This window comes from Myotis daubentonii, chromosome 3 (genome assembly GCF_963259705.1).
Source record: "Myotis daubentonii chromosome 3, mMyoDau2.1, whole genome shotgun sequence".
Classification (NCBI taxonomy): domain Eukaryota; kingdom Metazoa; phylum Chordata; class Mammalia; order Chiroptera; family Vespertilionidae; genus Myotis; species Myotis daubentonii.
This window is the reverse complement of record NC_081842.1, coordinates 107,080,731-107,088,531: the sequence shown is the minus strand read 5'-3', so window position 1 is coordinate 107,088,531 and position 7,801 is coordinate 107,080,731. Positions and strand designations below refer to the sequence as shown.

General features: G+C 38.4%; 1 pseudogene; it reads left to right on the top strand.

Annotated features, from left to right (window-relative positions):
• The first annotated feature begins 5,678 nt into the window (after window positions 1-5,678).
• On the top strand, window positions 5,679-6,602 carry LOC132229679 (large ribosomal subunit protein bL19m-like; annotated as a pseudogene).
• Window positions 6,603-7,801: the final 1,199 nt, after the last annotated feature.

The window sequence follows — 7,801 nt, the reverse complement described above, 5'->3', positions numbered from 1 at the left end:
CTTGGCTGCAGAGGCCTCCTGTGAGGAGCAAGGATTCCCAGCCCTACACTAGAACCCTCAGCCCAGAGTTCCAGTCCTGGGAAGAGAAGCCCCCATAACTTCTGGCTATCAAAACCAGTTGGGATTGAGGCTGAGGGATATGAAGGCTGCTGGAGTCCTAGGAAGTTCCTCTTAAAGGAATGGACTCACTCCCTCTGAGGTCCAGCACTGTGGCAGCAGCTTGAAAGGATCCAGAGACATACAGGGAGGAAATAAATTGTGTGGCATCAGGGCAAGAACTTGGGAACAGCTTTTTCTCAGATAAAAGTGCTGGGAAATCCCCCCCCCCCCCCCCCCATTCCCCATAGAGCTGACTGGCAGGCACTATATCTGAGTCTCCATCAACCTAGCCTTCACTGTTCACCCCGCCCTAGTGATTCCCTGAGATCCCATCCCACCTAATTTGCAGCCCCACCCAAGTTGTTTGCAGTGTCTTTTCCATATGAATGGCCTGTTCTGGCTCAGGCTTCAGACTTTCCTAAAATCTCTCAAAGCAGCAGCTGGACTCAGTGTGCCCATATCTCTTGATAAGTGGCCTCAGGCCCAGAACTAGCAAGGTTCACAACTTGGCCTTTCCTAGGCACCTCTAAGACAAACACAAGTAGCAGCCATCTGCAGATCACTTTGTAGCTTATGCCAAGTGGTCTTAAGTAGGACACAGGCAGTGGTTAACTTTGCATCTCCCAGGAGGCCCAAGAGCCAGAGCACTCAGTGGACAGCTTCATACCACACCAGATTACAACTCTACAGTATCCACAATCAGCATAGTCAAGGGGAGAATCAGTGAGCACCAAAGCCCCACTGAAGCAAGTCCTGCTCCATAGGGTGTCTCTTGCACAGCAACTCTTCCATTGTAGTCACAGCTGGCCCTCATAGCCAATTGGCCTGGGAGTCAATTCCTCCCAGTGATGCCAACAGCAATCAAGGCTCAACTACAATAAGACAGTGCACACAACCTACACAGGGACCCACCTAAAGTGCCCAGTTCAAGTGACTGGGGAGGCTGAGCCACTGGGCCTTACAGGATACCTACTACACAAGATCACATTATGGTTTCCAGGAGACATAGTAGCTCTACCTAATACAAACACAGAGAAGCAGCCAAAATGTGGATAGAAAAAAAATGTCATAAATGAAAGAACAGAAGAAATCTCCAGAAAAAGAACTAAATGAAATGGAAGCAAGAAAACTATGGGATATAGAGTTCAAAACAATGGTTATAAGGTTGCTCAAGGAAATTAATGAGAGCTTCATGGACCTTAGTGAGAATGTCAAGAAACTTAGTGAGAATTTCAAGGAAATTAATATCAACATCAAGGACATGAAAAAGGACCAGTCAGAAATGAAGGATACACTAACTGAAATGAAGAATAATTTACAGGGAAGCAACAGTAGAATAGAGGATGCTGAGAAAGCAAGAAACACCTAATCAGAAGAGCAAAAAGAAAACAACCCAAAAACATGAAGATAGTGTAAGGAGCTTCTGGGACAACTTCAAGTGTACCCCATTTGCATTATGGGGGTGCTGGAAGGTGAAGAGAGGCAGCAAGAAATTGAAAATATATTTGAAGAAATAATGACAAAAAACCTTCCTTACCTGGTGAAAGAAATAGACATACAATTCCAGGAAGCACAGAGAGTCCCAAACAAGAGGAATCCAAAGAGGACCACACCAAGACACATCCGAATTAAAATGCAAAAGGCTAAAAACAAAGAGAGAATCTTAAAAGCAGCAAGAGAAAAGCAAGAAATATTCAAAGTGATGAAAAGCACAGACCTACAACCAAGATTAGTCTACCCCGCAAAGCTATTATTTAGAATTGAGGGTCAGATAAAGAGCTTCACAGATAAGAAAAAGCTAAAAGAGTTCATCACCACTAAGATAGTATTACATGAAATGTTGAAGAGTATTCTAGAAGAAGAAGAAGAAGAAGAAGAAGAAGAAGAAGAAGAAGAAGAAGAAGAAGAAGAAGAAGAAGAAGGAGAAGAAGGAGAAGAAGGAGAAGAAGGAGAAGAAGGAGAAAGAAGAAAAAATATGAATAACAAAATGGCAATAAATGCCTATTTATCAACAGTTGAATCTACAAATAAATGAACAAGGCATCAAACTGATGAATAAAATAGAACCAGAGGCATAGAAACATGAACAGACTGATGAATCTCAATGGAAAGGGGGAAGGAGGAGTGGAAAGAGATTAACCAAAGAAGTTATATGCAGTACCTGTGGACACAAACAATTAGGTAGTGAAATCCTAGGGTGGGGCAGGATCTGGGTGAAGAGGGGCAAAGGGAGAGGGAAAGGGGAGGACGTCTGTAATACTCTCAACAATAAAGATATTGAAAAAATAAAACACTTAAAACACACCAAAAGAGAAAAACAAAAAACCATGTCCTCATCCATGAGGGACACTGATGCAGAAACAAGTAGAAGCCACCCAAAATCTGTCATTCCTACAGGACTAGGCAATGCTTAAGTAAATAATCAGTTTCCATCACACAACTGAAAGTTTAGTCAAGTCCAAACAGACTGCTGACAACCTTTTTAAGTCAACACTGATATCTAAAATAAACACAAGATGACTAACACACACTGGTACTATAATAAAAACATACTGTATTGTGAAAGAGCTCCTAACCAAGAGATGTTCTTGGGCTTTTTACGTGGGCAACTGTTGATTAGTCAGAAGAGTAAGTCCCCTAAACATTTTAAAAATTATTTAATTCAACGAACTTTTGTTTTGAGCACTTACTCTCAGGAGCTGTGAAGGATAGGAGATTTTACCCTACTTTCAGCTTAACAAGTTAGCTTGTTACAGTTTCATAGAAGCTGGCAGACATACTAGAAATGAGACTCCTGAGTCAGAGACACAGACTTACAGCAGTAGCAGTAACCAGTGCCAGCATTTGAGAGGAACTCTGACCTTGGCAAACCAGGTCTTTTATACTCAATAGCAAACACACCTGCTTATTACTGTTGAGGTAGACACTTCTTCACTCTTCCAAAGCAGTTTGCTATACAGACATCCTTGAAAAACAGTCCAGAACAAAGGCAGTCAATGCTTCTACCTGGAATATGTGTATAATGTGAGAAATTCATGGAGAATTATCTCCCAAGACTTATTCTTTAGCAGACACTGTGAGGAATGCTAAGGATATGAAGATTAAAAGAAGGAACATGCTATCTTGTTTCTGATAAATCTAATATTGTTAATAAATTTAACCATAACATTGAATTCCCAAATTCTGTCCATAGAAAATGTGGGAAGTTCAGTTTGTTCAGTATCTATCCTTAACTTGATTCTATAATAATAAAAAATTGGTGGAAGGCCGAAAATATAAGCCTATGTGCAATGTGATACCACACTTTTAACTTTAAAAGACAAAGAAATACTTACGCAGAGGGAAAAAAGACTAAATGGCAATATCAATATACCAAAAAATTATCCAAAAATATTAACGATGATTTTCTCTGCATGAGGAAATAGGAGAGATCTTTCCTCCCTCCTCTCTCTTCCCTTCCCTTCTTTCCTTCCTTCCTTCCTTCCTTCCTTCCTTCCTTCCTTCCTTCCTTCCTTCCTTCCTTCCACATTAAGATTAATGAAGAAAAGGTAGTAGGATAGGGAACAATTAGAATTAGCTAAGCGTTAATTTTCTTTACTTAAAAATATATATTAACATGTTTTTTAAAATCAAAGAAAGTTTGAGAAGATATGAGTGGGAGAGTGTAAATAAATATTCCTTTCGCTTCTATCTACCTGCCCTCAAATATTTCTTCCTCAGAGGTAACCTCTGTTACACATTTTTTCATTTAAATATATAATTTTCATGAACCAGTATACATGTGTATACTTTTGTGTGTGTGTCTTTCCTTCTCCTTTTTAATTTTGTACCTTTATTAGCAAGTTATCATGAAGAGTTTTCTATATTTATCACTACATACACTATCTTTATTACCCTTTTCAGATACTTAGTGTTCCATTGTCTGAATGTACTACAATTTATCTAACGTTTCCCCTAGTGATGGGTACTTGGGTTGTTTCTAATCTTTGCTATCACTAACATTTCTGTAGGGAATATACCTCAAGTACATTTATGTGTACATATGAGTATACTTGTGAGTTAGTTTCCTAGACTTAAATTGCTGAATCTAAGGCATGGACACTAAAATTCTTATATTTTTTTGTCCTGAGGGGTTGTACCAGTTTGATACTCACCAAAATACATGTGAGTCTCTTACCCCCAAAACTCACCCATGCTTTTTAATAATTGTCAATCTGTAGACTTTTTTTTTAAAAAAATGGTCCTGTGGTTTTAATTAATTTAACTTCTCTTATTATGAACTAATCGTGATATTCTAGCTATAATATTTTAAAAGATACCTATATCATTGTTATCAAGTTCTTACAGTATGTTCTGTTGGGCCTGGACAAATAAATAAACAGGGTATGGATGACAGCTAGGTTAGGGATGGCAGTCACAAAGCATGAGTATTGCTCTTCCCCCTTCATGTCAATAATCTTTGGTTTTATTTCTGAGCATGAATGAACACTCAGGAGTGTTCTCATCACAACTCTGGAGTGTGCCATCACTCAATCAGAGTGGATGTCTGAGCTTATACTATTTGCCATACTTGTTTTAGATGGCATATAACTAAATAAAATAAAAGGGACAAAAGCCCAAGCTATGGCATCCCACATAACAACTAATTTAAAAGAAAGAATTCTTCTGGCATGAATCTCTGTAGGATTCACACTGTGTAACATGGCTAGTTTTCTGACATGTTTTTCTTTTTCACAGAGTTATTAGGTGTACATTAAGCTCCAGTTATACAGAGACTGCAGGAACTGGTTGGCAATTGTACCATTAACAGGTGGCTTTCTTTTCTGGCTTCCCTCCTCTCTGAGTACTCCCTTCCAAATAAACTACTTACATTCAAATTATTCTCTTAGGTTTCTTCCGGGAACCCAAACTAAGACACAAATTTTATCTAACTTAAGAGACGTGAAACCAAGGCAGGGGCGACTGGACAGGGAAGCCTAACTCTGGCAGTTGGGGGAGCAAACTGGCACAGCACACAGAGGTGTTGACCGCTCCTGCTTTCAGACTCCTTCCTGTGTCATCTTTTCATTGTAACCTTCACAAATGTAATTTCAAAGTAATTCTTTAAAGATATTAAACCCTTTAAGAGATACAACTTTTGTTGTAGAAATTTGTTTTTGCAATGTGGGACTTCTGGAAACTCCATTCAGGGACAGATACTGGACCCCCACCTCTGGCACATACCTAATCCCCCTCCAAATATAATGGCCATAGCTCTCCCTGCTTCAAGTGAGTGACTCATGGCTATCAGCCGTGGGCAAACTATAGCCCGCGGGCTGGATCCGGCCCATTTGAAATGAATAAAACTAAAAAAAAAAAACCCGTACCCTTTTATGTAATGATGTTTACTTTGAATTTATATTAGTTCACACAAACACTCCATCCATGCTTTTGTTCCGGCCCTCCGGTCCAGTTTAAGAACCCATTGTGGCCCTTGAGTCAAAAAGTTTGCCCACCCCTGGCTTAGCTCCTTTGGGTGGTCTGTCATCTACCTACCCTCAACACTCAGAGTATTACTAGGAAAAGGCAGGCATCCGCTGATGGCTGGGAACCCAAAAACAAAGCTGGTATGTATTAGTAGAAGCAAATTTGGTTCCGACAGATTTACTTCAGAGAATGGTTGTACTATAATGTATCCAATTACTCCCTATTGCTGGATATTTAGGCATAGAGAGTTATTGTTTAGAGTTGAAAACATAAGGACTATAATAATGAGACTGTTTCTGTGTGTGACTTGAGGTACTAGTTTCTTTCCCTATAGTCAGACCTCATTCATAGACAGATAACACAGCTCTCTACTTTCTCACCACTGAAGCAACTCAGCCAAAATCCATTCAAAGAGGAAAAACAAATCCTCTGAAATTTCAGAAAGAAAAGGTATGTTATAAAGGAGAAAAGTATTCCACACCCCAAAGTTCTATGTTGGAAGCATTCGTAGTGTTACTCGGGTCAACCCATATGCCAATTAAAAAACCAGCCAGTTTCTGGGGATTTGCATCCAGAGATCAGGAGCAGGACTTGGAGCCACTTTTATCCTTAGGAATACTATTGAAGGACAAAGTGTTGAGATTTGCTCTGAACTCTATAATCCTGGAATCCAGGAGATCCAAGTGGTCAAATTAGAGAAACAGCTGGATGACAGCTTGCTATACTTAGGAGATGCTCTTCCTGAGTACAGCACTGTTGATGTTAATATGAAGCCAAGTCTACAAGAATTGAGCCAAGAAGCTCCTGTTAATTGCCTGAAAGTAAAAATGAAGCCTAAGGGCTGGTCCAAATGCTGGGAGCATCCAAAGTTTAATATCAAGGGAATCAGATTTGATCTTTATTTAATTGAAAAGCAAATGAGAGAAGCTCAGAAGTGGAGTCAGCCATAACTTGAGTTTGATATAATGAGGGAATATGATACTTCAAAAATTAAAGCTGCAATATAGGATGATATAAAAGTGTCAGAAAAATTTTGATTTGAAATGTATTTAGCTCCTTGCAAATGATATACTGACTGTCAGAGAAATTTTTTCAGAGACCAATTAAATTTCATATATAAGGACATAGTCATTAAATCAACTAAGCATTCATTATTTTATGAGTACTGTTAAAAATTAAATTATCACAGAAGCATAAGCTTAAAAAAGAAATATACAAAAATGTTTATATATTTGTGAAACAAAGGTGCAAAATTGAAACTCAAAAGATGCAAAAAAAAAAAAAATTCGGCAATGTAGCAGGATACAAAATTAACACCAATAAATCTATGGCCTTTTTATGCACCAATAATGAACTCACAGAAAGAGAAACAAAAACAATCCCATTTACCATTGCACCAAAAAAAATTAAGATACCTAGGAATAAACTTAACTAAGGAGGTAAAAGACCTGTACTTGGAAAACTACAGGACGTTGAAGAAAGAGATAGAGGAAGACATAAACAAATGGAAGAACATACCATGTGCTTGTAGAATCAACATCATTAAAATGTCCATACTACCCAAAGCAATCTACAGATTCAATGCAAAACCCATTAAAATACCAACGGCATATTTCAAAGATCTAGAACAGGGGTGGGCAACCTTTTTGTGAGTGCGTGCCAGAACCAGCAAAATCTCTGACTCAAAATTCTTCTGTGTGCCAACCCTAATTTTTTGAGAACATCTTACAACTACTTGATATCTCTTAAGGTGTATGTATGTGAAGAATCTTGAAAAAATAATAAAATTCATTTGAGAAACAAAAACACAGTATATGATGATGAAAAATACATTTATTTTTAATGTATACGTGTACACTGATAGTCCGACAGAAAACTTTATGATTCCGTTTGATATTATCAGTGGGACTTTTGCTGCCGAGAGAAAAATAGAAATTTATTCCCCTTTTGTTAGTACAGGTGGGCAAAGCGAGACAGAAGATTTCATTTTTATAGAGTGAAATTTTGAATTAGTAGGTGAGGCGGTTGTCTTGTCAATGAAAACCTGTTGCGTCTGAGGCTGAAACCAAAACACTGGTCAGATCTAGGAAGGCAGGGAGAGTTAAGGCAGAGGCATAGAAATTGCTCTTCCCCTCTCTTGTCAATCCATGTCTATGGTCTTTAAGTTAACTTGTTATGTAAAATTATTTATTTATCTAAGATGCACCTACACTGAATTTATCTGAAAAATAAAAAC